Consider the following 14,007-nt stretch of genomic DNA (forward strand, 5'->3'; position numbering starts at 1 on the left):
TAGAGGCAGTCATCCTTTCACTGTTAACTGAATAAATAAACCACATTATTTATGCTCTCTACCTCTATCTCTAAGGGGAGACATTCTCTGCTTTGTCTACTTAAAAAGCAAACAAAACAAACTTCATTTTGAAAATTACAAAAGTAATACATGCATATTTAAAAAATTAAAAATTAGGGCAGCATGGGTGGCTCAGCGGTTTAGTGCCGCCTTCCGCCCAGGGCGTGATCCTGGAGACCAGGGATGGAGTCCCACGTCGGGCTCCCTGCATGGAGCCTGCTTCTCCCTCTGCCTGTGTCTCTGCCTCTCTCTGTCTCTCTCTGTGTCTCTCATGAATAAATAAAAATCTTAAAAAAAATTTACAGAAATGAATATAAAATATCAGTTCTCTCTTAGCCCTTTCTCCTTGATCTCAGTCTTTTGAAACAACCACTTTACAACATCAGTGTATCACATTCCTTGTATTCGTAACAATATATACATGTAACAGTGGTGTATCGTTTTCTTTTTTCCTTGCATATAAAAAACACGAATACTTAGGTTTTTTTGGTAACCAAATGCATCTGTATCATATCTATCATTTTGTATTTGCTTTCTTTATTTATTTGGAGGCCATCCATTCAGAACTTATAATTCATCTAGTTCTTTTAGGGAGTATTCCATTATCTGAATTTGCCATGATTATTTTACTATTTCAGCGTTGATAGATATTTAGGTTGTTTTCTTCTGTAATAAACATTGCTGGAGTGCACATCACTAAATTTTTGTGCATATATGTGAATATTTCTGTAGATTTCTAGATGGGATGGTTAAAGTATTTATTTATTTATTTATTTATTTATTTATTTATTTATTTAGCATGTACACATTTAAAATTCCAAAATAATCCCAATGTAATGAGAATACACATATTCCCATATCTTTGCTAGGTAAATATCAGCCCTTTACATTATTTGCCAACCTCAGAGGTGAAAAACACCCAGTGTCTCCTTTTATTTTTCTTTTTTATGTGCATTTCTGTATTTGATTACTAATAAGATTGAGTGCTTGTTGTTAGTCATAGTTTTAATTTTTTTTAGGATCCACTTCAAATTTATTTTCTTTGTGAGGTCTTCTCTAATTCTTACTTATCCCTTTCCTTAACTCCAGGCAATGACCCTCTTCTCTGCTCTCACAGTACTCTCTGTCGTAAGTGATTAGAATCATGTGTTATGATTATTTACTTATTATATACTAGACCAGGAGTTCCCTATGGTTGTGACCATGTAGTAGTCATTTTTCTAGGTTTCGTATCATGATTTATTGGAAATTTGAGAACTAAAACCTAGTTTTTATGGTAACGAGGCATAAATGCTTTAAAGATCATTTCTTTTATCCTTTTAGTTCTATTGAGATATAATTGATGTATAGCACTGTGGAAGTTTAAGGTATACCGCAATGGCTGGAATTAAGCATATTGCAAAATAATTGCCACAATAAGTTTAACATTCATCGCCTCATTTTGCTATGTAGTATTCTTTATGTCTGCCCAGTGTCTGGCACAGATCTAATAGCATTTAGTGTTTGATTAGGAAGTTTTGTAAAATGGTTAGTCTGTTTCCCAATTGGGAGTCTATATGTAAGGTTTGCTGCTGCCTTTTTTGGAGGAGGGGAAGGGTTGGCTCTAGTGGTAGTTCTAGTACACGCCTTTATTTTACAAATGAAGGATTAAGTCTAAAGGAGGAACATCTAACCTGGTTAATGAGATATTTTTATTTTTTTTTAAACTTTTTTTTTTTTTTTTTAATGATAGTCACACAGAGAGAGAGAGAGAGGCAGAGACATAGGCAGAGGGAGAAGCAGGCTCCATGCACCGGGAGCCCGACGTGGGATTCGATCCCGGGTCTCCAGGATCGCGCCCTGGGCCAAAGGCAAGCGCTAAACCGCTGCGCCACCCAGGGATCCCATATTTTTATTTTTTAATAAAAGGTGTGAAACATAACACAGCTTGAAATGGGGTTGTTTATGGTCAAGGATGAATATTGATTTCTAAGATAGATGGTGAGCTTTTCTCAGTTCTTACAGACCAAGCTTAATCAATGAGGCTTTTGCCTAATAGTCTTAGCATGTAGCCTTAAACCAATACAAATTATCCCATTTCATTTGGCTCCTTCCTGAGAGTTATGATTCATATGATACACTAGACATAGACTTTTCTAGCTGCAGGTACTGGCTGACTCCTGAGAGACCTGGTGTCTTGTCTTTTAGAGAACTCTTGAAACCTGTCCTCTTAGCCATCTTTCCATGAAGTGATCCCACCAAACCTTATCACATTATCCTTTCCCGCCCAAGATACAAGTCATTATACACATCTCTTCTCATCTTTGTTCCCTCACCTACTCCCCTCCTTTTCAAACATGTTACCTTTGTTCTAAGGCTAAATATAATTACATCTTTAAATTCTTTACCGAATGTTACTTTTATCTTTGTTAAGTAACACCGCTGATCTTCCTTCTAAGGGAAATCCCTTCCCTCTCTAGTGGAACTTTCCCTTCCTTTATTCTCTACAGATTCCAGTTGTAGGAAAGTATAGGAAAGTGGTTTCCTGCTTTCTTTGCCCTACTGTGCCTGTAAAACCTTCCTGTTAAAAGTCCCCTTGCTGAGTCTCAGTCTCACGAAGTTGGTGTGTACATCTCTGCTTGCTCTTTGAAGACATGGACTTCTTACAGACTTCCTTTCTGTGTGAGGTTGTGCCATCATTCTAGGTGAATTTAGTGTTTATGTGAACAGAGTACCCGGGACCCTGGCTGAATGAGTTACCTCATTCTAGTGAAGATCTTCACCTAACTCATTTACTTATACTCATGAAATTACTCTGGACCTTACCATTACCTGAAATCAGCTTTACCTTTGAGATCATTAATTTAAATATCTTGCTCCTGAGCTCTTAACCTTTTATTGATGCTTTTGAGATCTGCAATTCTTGACTCCTCTCTCCACTTGAGACCTACCTCTTGCTAGAATTCTGTTTCCTTGCCCTGTTAAATTTCTGTCATATGCATTTGCATTTAGGTTTTGTATCAGTTTGTCTTTCTGGCTATACAAAAGATGTTCATTGAGTACTGATGGAGGGGAAAAAAGTTACTACCCAGATTAAAAAAAAAAAAAATCAACTACCCAGATTAGTGATACTGTGAATTCATAGCCTCTATTTCTTTTAAGAGTAGTCCGGATGGCAAGCAATTCTCTCTTTCTCCTTAGGGTCCGTTTTAAACGTTCTTTTCTGTCTTTGAGCAAAGTATGCTCCACAGATGGTCTTCTCACTTCACGAGAAAATAGAAGCCATCAAAAGGATATCCCTTAAATTTCCTGTTACTTGACTCACTAGTTTATCTCTTCTGTACCATTTGTTCTTACTTTTCCTTCTGTTTCAGGGGATGAGGTGTCCATCATTCTGTCTCAGGCTGATTCTCCAACTGTGCTTTGGAATTCATTCTTTCCTTCTGCTGATTAATTCTATTTGTCTTTCATCTTTCTCTTAATTTGGATTCTTTTTCATTTGGCTAAACTTGTCCAAATGTTTCACCTCAAACAAATGACCAAATGACCCCTAGAAAGAAATCTCAATTCTTTCTACCTTTTTGCCCCTCCTCTCACCAGCAAAACAAACTGTGCTGTCTCATTTTCTGTTCACTCCTCAGTGCACTATAATCTCCCTCCCAACATCTCCCATCACTAACACTGCTCATTTCAAGATCATTCTGATTTCTTTTCTCCTAAAACTATCATTCTATCAAATATTCAGAAGTACTTGACACTTCTCAAATTGCTGTCTTCTCTTGGCTTCTGTGACCATACTCAGCATCTCTCGCTGTTTGTCTCAGGTTCCTTTGCTTTCTCTTCCGCTACTAAGTGTGAATCTTGGTTATTCATTCTTACTTTTTTATCATTTGTTGCCTCCTTAAGTTTGTATCTGTTTCTAGGACTTTATCATTTGTCGTTGATTTCCATTTTTTTAAAAAGATTTATTTATTCATGAGAGACAGAAAGAGAGAGAGACTGGGGTGGGGGGAAGGGGGGGAGCAGAGACATAGGTAGAGGGAGAAGCAGGCTCCTCACAGGGAGCCTGATGCAAGGCTGGATCTCAGCACCCTGGGATCAAGCCCTGAGCCAAAGGCAGCCGCCCAACCGCTAAGCCACCCAGGCATCCCTCCATTTTTCCATTTGAAAGCTTGCCTCTAAGCCTTAGGCATCTCCACTCAGAGATAGCACAGATACTTTAAGATCAGCGTATCTACAACAATATTATTTTCCCCCTTCTGCTTTCATATCTCCTTCATTTCCTGTGGTAAGTGATTCCACTACCTATCTGGCTTGGATCGAGCCAGAAATCTGGCTATTTGGATATCGGTCATCCTTGACTTCACTTTCAGTATCACTAGACCCTGTCAGTGTTGCCTCTGACATATAATTTTTTTCTTTCCCATCTGACTGCTACTTTCCCATTTCAAGTGACCATATTTTTCTTAGTTTATTACAGGATTCTTTTCTTTGATGTTGTTTTCCTAGCCTTTTCTACTCCAACCAAACTACGTATTATAAGATGTAGATCTAACCCTATTATTCCCAAACTTAAAGTACTTAAATGGACTAATTTCCTATTTATTCAGGGAAAATTTCAAAATGCTAATTTTTTTTTTAAAGATTTTATTTCTTTGAGAGAGCGAGAGGGAGAGAGCACAAGCCATGGGGAAGGGCAGAGGGGAGGGAGCCCTATATGGGGCTCCATCCCAGGACCCCGAGATCATCTGAGCCAAAGGCAGATTCTTAACCGAGTCACTCAGGTACCCCAAAATGCTATGTAATTTCTTACAAGATTGTTAATGATGTGATTTCTGATTTTTCCAACTCTATCTTTTGTAACTTCTCTTCTTCCTCCCAAATTCTACCCATGTTTAAGTAACTTCATTTGAAGCTACTTTCTTCCCATTTCCAGGCTTTTTTTTTTTTTAACATGTAAGTCTCTCTGCCTTGAATGAAAATGCTAATTCCCCAAGTGTTACTACTATGCAGTATGTGGAAATACTTTTTTTTTTTTTTTTTAAAGATTTCATTTATTTATTCATGACAGACACAGAGAGAGGGAGAGACACAGGCAGAGGGAGAAGCAGGCTCCATGCAGGGAGCCTGACGTGGGACTTGATCCCAGGTCTCCCCTGACGTGGGACTTGATCCCGGGTCTCTAGGATCCAGCCCTGGGGCTGAAGGCAGCACTAAACCACTGAGCCACCCGGGCTGCCCTGTGGAAATACTTCTGCCTCATTGTACTTAGTTTGGTTTGAATTCAGACGTTAGATGGAGAAGACAAATATATATTCATGATGATATTTTTTTAGAAACTGGCTTAATTACTTATTTAATTAGAATAGATCGATGTTTATAGAATTCATAAGAGGATTTCCTTAGAAATTCTGTTTTGAGAAGTGTGTATAAAATATGGCTAATGGAAAATGGTAATATAAATGCTATATAAGAAACTTTAAGCTAGAAGATATTTTAAATTCTTTGAAACTCATAATGATAAGTACTTAACTTAGCATATTGAATACAGTGTTTTTTATGATACATCATTAAGGTTATTGTCAATAGCAATAATAGTAATATTGTTAGCAAGACATAGTCTCATGCTTGCTTTGGCAGCACATATACTACGATTGGAACAATACAGAAATGATTAGCATGGCCCCTGCTCAAGGATGACATGCAAATTCGTAAAGTGCCTCATATTTTTATCACAATATTGTATACCTGAAACTAACATAACACTGTATGTTAATTGTACTGGAATTAAAAAAAGAAAACACATGTAGTAGTTCTTACTGTGTGTCAAGCACTGTTCTGAAGTGCTTTATTAATTTGTTAGGTTTCTTTTTCATTTTCTAGTCACATCAAAATGACATGTTCTTTAAAAATATTCTCTTTAGAAATACTTAGTTTCAAACATTTAAGAAAATATGATCCCTTCTAAGTAGAATAGTTGCCCATTTTTTTGCAAACATAATGAAAAATATGTTACCTATTTTAAAGTCATGTTAAAGTAAAAAAGCCAAGTAGCCTGTATCTGTCAGTATAATCTAACAAATTCAGTAAAAATTTTATTCTGTAGTGAAAAGACTTAATATCTTAGCAGTTTTGTGTGTTGTCTCATTTGATGTAATGATCTGTGAACTAATAGGGGCAGATATTCTTTTTAGTTTCCTGAATGAGGACACTGAAATTTGGAGAGGTTAAATAATTTGCTCAATGAAAAGTAGCCAGTAAATGGCAGAACTATAAAAGGATCTGTGCCTTTAGAGTTCTAAAGTAGTATTCTTTTCTCATTTTTTTTAAGTGGGCTCTACACCCAGCATGGAGCCAACATGAGCTTGAACTTATAGCCTTGGGATCAAGACCTGAGCTGGATCAAGAGTCAGATGCTTGACTGATGGAGCCACCCAGGCACCCCCTTTTCTCATTATTATGCTTCTTTTTTTTTTTTTTTAAGATTTTATTCATGAGACACACACACACACACACACACACACACACACACACAGAAGCAGAGACACAGACAGAGGGAGAAACCGGCTCCATGCAGGGAGGCTGACATGGGACTTGATCCCAGGTCTCCAGGATCACACCCTGGACTAAAGGTGGCACTAAACCGCTGAGCCACCCCGACTGCCCTATTATGCTTCTTTTCTAAAGCAAAAACTTGAAGCTCTGTATAAGAAGTTGGTAGCCATTATTTTTGGACAAGCCGGATAGATATTTTAGAAAAGTAATTAATAACAATGTTCTACATTAAAAGGATTTCAGATTTTAGAATATCTTTTAAATCAGTGATTTTTCAACTTATTCTCCCCCAAATTTTCTTAGAGCTTCTCTTAGAGCTTCTTTCTTAGAGCTTCTTAGGTTGAGCTTCTCTAAAACTGATCTTTTTTAATTAATTTTTTTAATGTCTCCGAATGGAGAGAATAATTAACTAGATGATCTACTCTTCCTGGAGGTCTACATTATGATGGATTATTCAAGAACAGTTCATTATCTAATGATCACTTTCTATTTGTAAGTCTCTCAAGGGCTTGTGTGGAACATTTGAATATGGATATGTGTGAAATTCTGCAAATCAGTGCATTCTTCAATGAGGAATCTGCAGTCTTAATCCTAGACTTTCATGAGTCTAATTTCCCTTACTGGCATGCCCCCCCCCCCCCATTATCTCCCAAATTTTTGAAAAGGATTACTGTAAAGAGAGCTGTTATTCTTCTCAGACTGCTTTCAGACTGCAGGATATCTAAGTGGTGCATTTAAATTGTGATATCTTTGGGGTGCCTGGGTGGCTCAGTGAGTTAAGCATCTGCCTTCCATTGGGCCCCACATCGGGTTCCCTGCTCAGCAAGGAGCCTGCTTCTCCCTCTCCCTCTGCCCCGCCCCCAGGTTCTTGCTTATGCTCTTGCTCTCAGACTCAAACCCAGGAAAGAGAAAAAGAACCCCCCAATTGTTGGTATCCCATGATGAGAAAACTATCATTTTTTTTTTTTTTACTTTCTACCACATATAACATTTGAGACATAATCTAGGTGCTTGTAAGAAGTTATAGAAGGTAAAGCTTATTGTCAAGGGGAAAATTATATGATGAAGAGCAATAAATACAGTAATATAAAAGAGTGCCTTACTTGCTATTTTTAGAAATTGTTATTTTTGGAAATAGTAGAAAAGTGCTCTGAAGGATGAGGGACTTGATTTACATGTTGGAAGATGCTAATTATGACAGTGACAACCTGATGACGTAAGAATAGCAGCAGACATACTTATTGTCTCTTGTGGTTGTACATAAATTAATTTGCCCCTCCAAAGGCCCTTTGAAGTAGCTACTGTTACTTTCTTGATCTTATTGTTGAAGAAACTGGGATTCTGCCTTTATGTGTCCACATTCTCTAGGTAGGCTGCACTGCATCCTGTACGGCAGGATGGCAGTAGGTGGTGGAGATTAGGGAGGGTAGCCTTCCTTTGCCTTCTTGGTTGTGTGGAACCTGTGTAGGCTTTTGGAATGACCTATTTCATTATATCTCTGAATGAAAAATAAGCTCTTACCCAGGGCACAGATAAAATGTATTTTCAGTAAGGAAAATTAAAAAATCCACGTAACAGATTTTTTATTGATTAAAAAAAGAAAATACCTGTTTTAACCTTTTTGAGTAGAATGTTTTTTAACCTGTGTCATTTTCATCATATTGTTTTAGGACATTTAATTAAAACTGTCTAATGAGAAGAATGTATAACTATTTTGCATTTAACAATTTTTAGTTAAAACAAATCAAAGACCCAGTCATAGCCTTGTATATGCATGTGTGTGTAAAATTTTATAGTACCACCAAAAAAACTCTGTATAGATGATTAAAAAGTATCAATGGTGTGTGTTATAGAGGTATTGTTGCAGAAAAACCAGCATATAATGAAATATTTAACATTGGAATATAAACATGGACTTGTTTCATTGTATATGGAATCTTGAAAAGTATCATGCTCTATTATCAAAACACGTGAACCGTTTTAGTTGGGAAACTCCTCCCCCTATATTTATTTTGAACATTTCTTTTGATAACACTTCTTCCTTCATAAAAGTAATAACTATTTAACAAAGGCAATATAAAGACAATATAACGAGGTGTTTAAGGACTTGGGGATCTGGAGTTATATTTGGGTTTATTTTCTTGTCCTTACTGTGTCATCTGATGAGTTGCTTAACTTTTAACCTATCAGTAAAATGGAGGATAATAATAGTATTTCCTTTATAAAGTTGTTAAGTTTAAATGACTTAATCTAAACCACATAGTGACAGGCATATTGTAAGCCTTCAGCAAATGCCAGGTTTGTTTGTTTATTTTTTATTTTGTTTTGTTTTGTTTTTGTGTTTGTTTATTATTGTGGCAAAAAAAAACCCCCACATGACATAAGATTTACCATCTTAACTATTTCTGAGTACAGTTTAGTAGTGTTAAGCACATTCATATTGTTTTACAACCAAGATCCAGAACTCCTTTCATGCTGTGAAACTCTAAACTCCATACCCAGTATAGGGCAACTGGCTACTCAGTCAGTGGAATATGGGACTCTGGTCTCAGGGTTGTGAGTTTGAGCCCCACATTGGGCATAGAGATTACTTAAAATCTTAAAAAACAAATAAAAATAAAACTCCATACCCATTAAAGAACATCTCTTCATTCCTCCTCCCCCAGCCAGTGGCAACCACCATTCTACTTTCTGTCTGTATGAATTTGACTACTCTAGGTACCTATGTAAGTAGAATTGTGTAGTATTTGTCTTATAGTATTTGTCAAGACTTATTTCACTTAGCATAATGCCCTCAAGGTTCATCCATCCATATTGCTTTATGTTAGAATTTGCTTCTTTTTTCAACAGTGAATAATATTCCATTGTATGTATATGGGAAATTTTGTCCGTTTATTTTGTAGATGGACATGGGTTTCTTCTACCTTTTGGCTATTGTGAATGATGCTGCTGTGAACACAAGTGTAACAGTATTGGGAGACCCTGTGTTCAGGTTCTTTTCACTGTATATTCAGGAGTGGAATTGCTGTATATATAATAATTCTATTTTTAATTTTTTCAGGAACTACCAGACTGTTTTCCAGAGTGGCTGCACCATTTTACTTTCCTATCAGCAGTGCACAAGGATTTCAGTCTCTCCACATCCTTGCCAGTACTTGTTATTTTAAGGTGTTTTTTATTTTTGCTAATTAGTATGAGGGTCTTCTCATTTTTATTTATTTTTCTTCTGCTTACAGGCTTAAATTGTTCTTTCTCAGATTTTTCCTCAGGGAGCTTAAATTGTTAATTTTAGATCTTTTCCTAAATTTGTTTTTTTTTTTTTTTTTTTGGCTATAAATTTCTTTGAATACTGCTTTTGCTGCCACCCACAAATTTTGAGAAGTTGTATTTTTGTTTTTATTTAGTGACACTTAGTTTTTGAAAGGTATTTTTGCTATCAGTAGTATTCTAGGTGATAGTTTTTGTTTTACTTTTGGTACCTTAAATATGTTGCTTCACTATCTTCTGACTTGCATTATTCTCTGTTCATAATTTTATTTTATTGAGTTTCTTTTTTTTTACTGGCTTTAATCAGTTTGATATGCCTGTTGTTTTCTTTGTGATTCTTGTTTTTAGCTTTGGTTGAGCCTCTTGATCTGTATAGTTTAAGTTTTTATCACATGCAGAGAATTTCTAGCCCTTATTTCTTCACATGTTTTTTCTTCTTTTCTATTTCCCTCTGCTGACCTCTAATTATATGTACTTTAGGTTCCTTCACGTTGACCCACAGCTTGCTGAGAGTCTACTTTTTTTTGGTCTTTTCCCCTATGTGTTTCATTATGGATAATTACTTTTTTTTTTTTTTTTTTTATGATAGTCACAGAGAGAGAGAGGCAGAGACACAGGCAGAGGGAGAAGCAGGCTCCATGCATCGGGAGCCCGATGTGGGATTCGCGCCCTGGGCCAAAGGCAGGCGCCAAACCGCTGCGCCACCCAGGGATCCCTCATTATGGATAATTACTATTGCTGTGTCTTCAAGTTCTGTTGTCTTTTCTTCTGCAATTTCTAGTCTACTGTTAATCCCATCCAACAGTAATTTTCATATCACAGATTTTTATCTCTAGATTTTTGGTTTGTGTCCTTTTTAATGTATCACATCTCTACTTAACATTTTTAGTGTTTTCTAAATCTTATTTATTGTGATAAAATATACATAACATAAAATTTACCAGTCTAACCACTTGAGTGACACTAAGTACATCCACAGTATTGTATAACCATCACCACAATCTGTTTTTTTTTTTTTTAAAGATTTATTTATTTATTCATTCAGAGAGCGTGAAGAGAGAGGCAGAGACACAGGCAGAGGGAGAAGCAGGCTCCATGCAGGGAGCCTGATGTGGGACTCGATCCCCGGTCTCCAGGATTACACCCCAGGCTGCAGGCGGCACTAAACCGCTGCGCCACCGGGGCTGCCCCCACAATCTGTTTTTTTAAGAGCAGTTTTTGTTGCTATGTGTGATTGACCACATTAGTAGTTTCTGTGGCTTATGGGTTGTGAACAAGAGGGGCTTCTGTTTTGGGTAAGAGTCCTTATGGGGAGCTTATGTATTCTTTTTTCGTCATTTCTTTTTAGTGACTGGTGCCTGCTGTTCCACATCATGAGGTGGGAACCTTGTATTTGGGTTGATGGCAACAAAGTTGAGGAGCCTGGATCTCTGATGATTGTGGGAGCTTTTGTGTCCATATCTATCTATCTATCTATCTATCTATCTATCTATCAAGATTTTTATTTATTTATCCATGAGAGACCGAGAGAGGCAGAGACACAGGCAGAGGGAGAAGCAGGTTCCATGCGGGGAGCCTGATGTAGGACTTGATCCTGGGCCTCCAGGATCACACTCTGGACTGAAGGCAGTGCTAAACTGCTGAGCCACCTGGGCTGCCCTATTTATTTATTTTTAATGATACAAATAGCCTTTATTGTTTGAGTGGGAAGTGGAAGAGAGGAGAGGACATGACAACTCCAGCTCCTGGGACAGTAACAGTGATTACATCACTGTTCTTCAAAAGGACCCTTAACTGTTTTAAGGCAGACATAAGACATTAAGGGGCATTTCTGTCATTTGCAGCTGAACCCAAATCAAATTGATACTTATAAATTCCATTACTTCTTTAATATTGACAAAGACATAAGATTTTTAGAAATACGTACCAAAGGGTAACTTCTTTTTTAAATAGCTTTAAAAAAAATATCCATCCAGGCACCCCACTATAGAATTTCGTAATGCTACATTTATTATTTATAAATCCAGCATGATTTTCTCTTTGGTAATTGACAAAGTGGATTTAAATTTAACAAAGAAAATAATTTAAAACTGTTAATACATAATTATTATGTATGAATGTATTGTGTTTTATAGACATTTTATTTTCTTCATGTATTTTTCACAACAATCCTGCAATGTATTATTGTCTCTGTTTACTGATGTTATTGAGGTTTAGAGAAGGAAGTTATGGAACTTGGTAGTAGTGATGGAGTTCAGATTATATTTAAAGTCTATCTGACCCCAAATCACACACTTTTTTTCGCTAAGTCCTACTTTTTCTATCATCTGTCTTTTATATCTTTATTTCTGAGACAACTCTGGTTGGTAAATTAATCTCCTAGGAGGTACAGGGTACCTGTACCTTAGTGACTAAGTTAATTCTTTCAGGTCACTTAATTCTTTTACTTATTAGCGAAGCATGAGAAGTTAAAATAAACTTTTCTGAATCTGCAAGGTTGAAAACTACTGTAAGCCCTAGACTAGTAACTTAATTTTAAGGTTTATATCATAGATGGTGGTTATTCCAAAGGCCTCAACCTAGCCTTTAAGTCTTTCAGCTGTGCTAGTGTCTTTCATCAGTTAAAGGTTTAGTTTTAGGTATGGTTAGCTTTAAATTACTGTACTTATGATCTGAGGCAAACAGCCGGACTCTTCTAGTCTAAGTTTCTTAATTTGTTGAGAAATTTTGATGCAGTTTTGGTTTTTGTTCTCATTATTTTGTTTTAGCTAACTCGTCTTCTGTAATGACATAGTAGCATTCAGAGGACAAACACATCACACCTTGGGAACAAAGAGTGCCAAGAATTACTTGAAATTTATGATCATATAAAACAAATTTACTTCTTAAATTTAATTTTTGTAATCTGTTATGGCAAAATACTTTTAAAGCCTGGGTGTTCCAGAACCTGTTTAACCTGTTATCTCTTAAGTGAGATGACTGCATACCTGAAAAAATAATTCACTGGTGGAAGAGACAGATGCCAGAACTATTGAGAATAAGTCCTTGTTTGTGTAACCTTTTAGTTTGTCGAATCATTCCTTTTTTGGAGTACAGGAAATTAAATACTATGGAAAAATTGCCATTCCCAGTTGGTCTAATGTTCACTGTACTATAGAATTTCTCTTTCTTTCTTTTCCTTCCTTCCTTCCTTCGTTCCTTTCTTCTTTTTTTCTTCTAATTTATTTACTTTTAGAGCGAGGTGTGTGTGAAGGGCAGAGGGAGAGGGGGAGAGAGAATCTCAAGCAGACTCCTCACTGAGCATGGAGCCCATGTGAGGCACAATCTCAGGACCCTTAGATCATGACCTGAGCCGAAACCAAAAGTTGGACGACACTTCACTGCCTGAGTCTCCCAGGCACCCCACTATAGAATTTCTTAATACTACATTTATTATTTATGAATCCAGCATGATTTTTCTCTTTAGTGGATTTAAGTTTAACAAAGAAATAATTAAAAACTGTTTATACTGGGGATTCCTGGGTGGCTCAGCAGTTTAGCGCCTGCCTTTGGCCCAGGGTGTGATCCTGGGGTCCCGGGATCGAGTCCCACGTCGGGCTCCCGGCATGGAGCCTGCTTCTCCTTCTGCCTGTGTCTCTGCCTCTCTCTCTCTCTCTCTCGCTCTCGCTCTCTATCATGAATAAATAAATAAAATCTTAAAAAAAATTTAAACTGTTAATACTATATATGCAAATGTATAAATTCTGAATTTTCTTCAGCTGTGTAATCTACTACCCGTTTTGCCCCTTCCATTAACCTCTCCTCTGTTAATTAAATATGTGTAGGAATTTTTTTTTCCTCCTTTGCTTTCACAGTGCTTATGTACTTTTCCAGTTCCTCAAGTTTGAGTGCTACCAGTTGGGGGGGTAGTTGCATTGAGTAGTTCTTTATTTATTTTATTTTTTTGTTAAAGTGTAGTTGACCTACAGTGTTATGATTCAGGTATACAACATAGTGATTCAACAATCCATTCTATACATTATGCAGTGCTCACCAGGATGAGTGTAGTTACTATCTGTCACCAGATAAAGTTATGACAGTATTATTGACTATATTTTCTATGCTGTATTGTTTATCCCTGTGACTTATTTATTTTATAACTGGAAG

General features: G+C 36.7%; 1 protein-coding gene and 1 non-coding gene across 10 annotated transcripts in view; both read left to right on the top strand.

Annotated features, from left to right (window-relative positions):
* Positions 1-14,007, top strand: part of ROCK2 (Rho associated coiled-coil containing protein kinase 2) — a 142,179-nt gene that overhangs the window by 20,245 nt on the left and 107,927 nt on the right. The window lies entirely within an intron of this gene.
* Positions 5,668-5,770, top strand: LOC121492227. The gene has a single exon (XR_005988139.1). It is a non-coding gene; the product is annotated as a U6 spliceosomal RNA (small nuclear RNA).

Source organism: Vulpes lagopus, chromosome 5, assembly GCF_018345385.1.
Source record: "Vulpes lagopus strain Blue_001 chromosome 5, ASM1834538v1, whole genome shotgun sequence".
Classification (NCBI taxonomy): Eukaryota; Metazoa; Chordata; class Mammalia; order Carnivora; family Canidae; genus Vulpes; species Vulpes lagopus.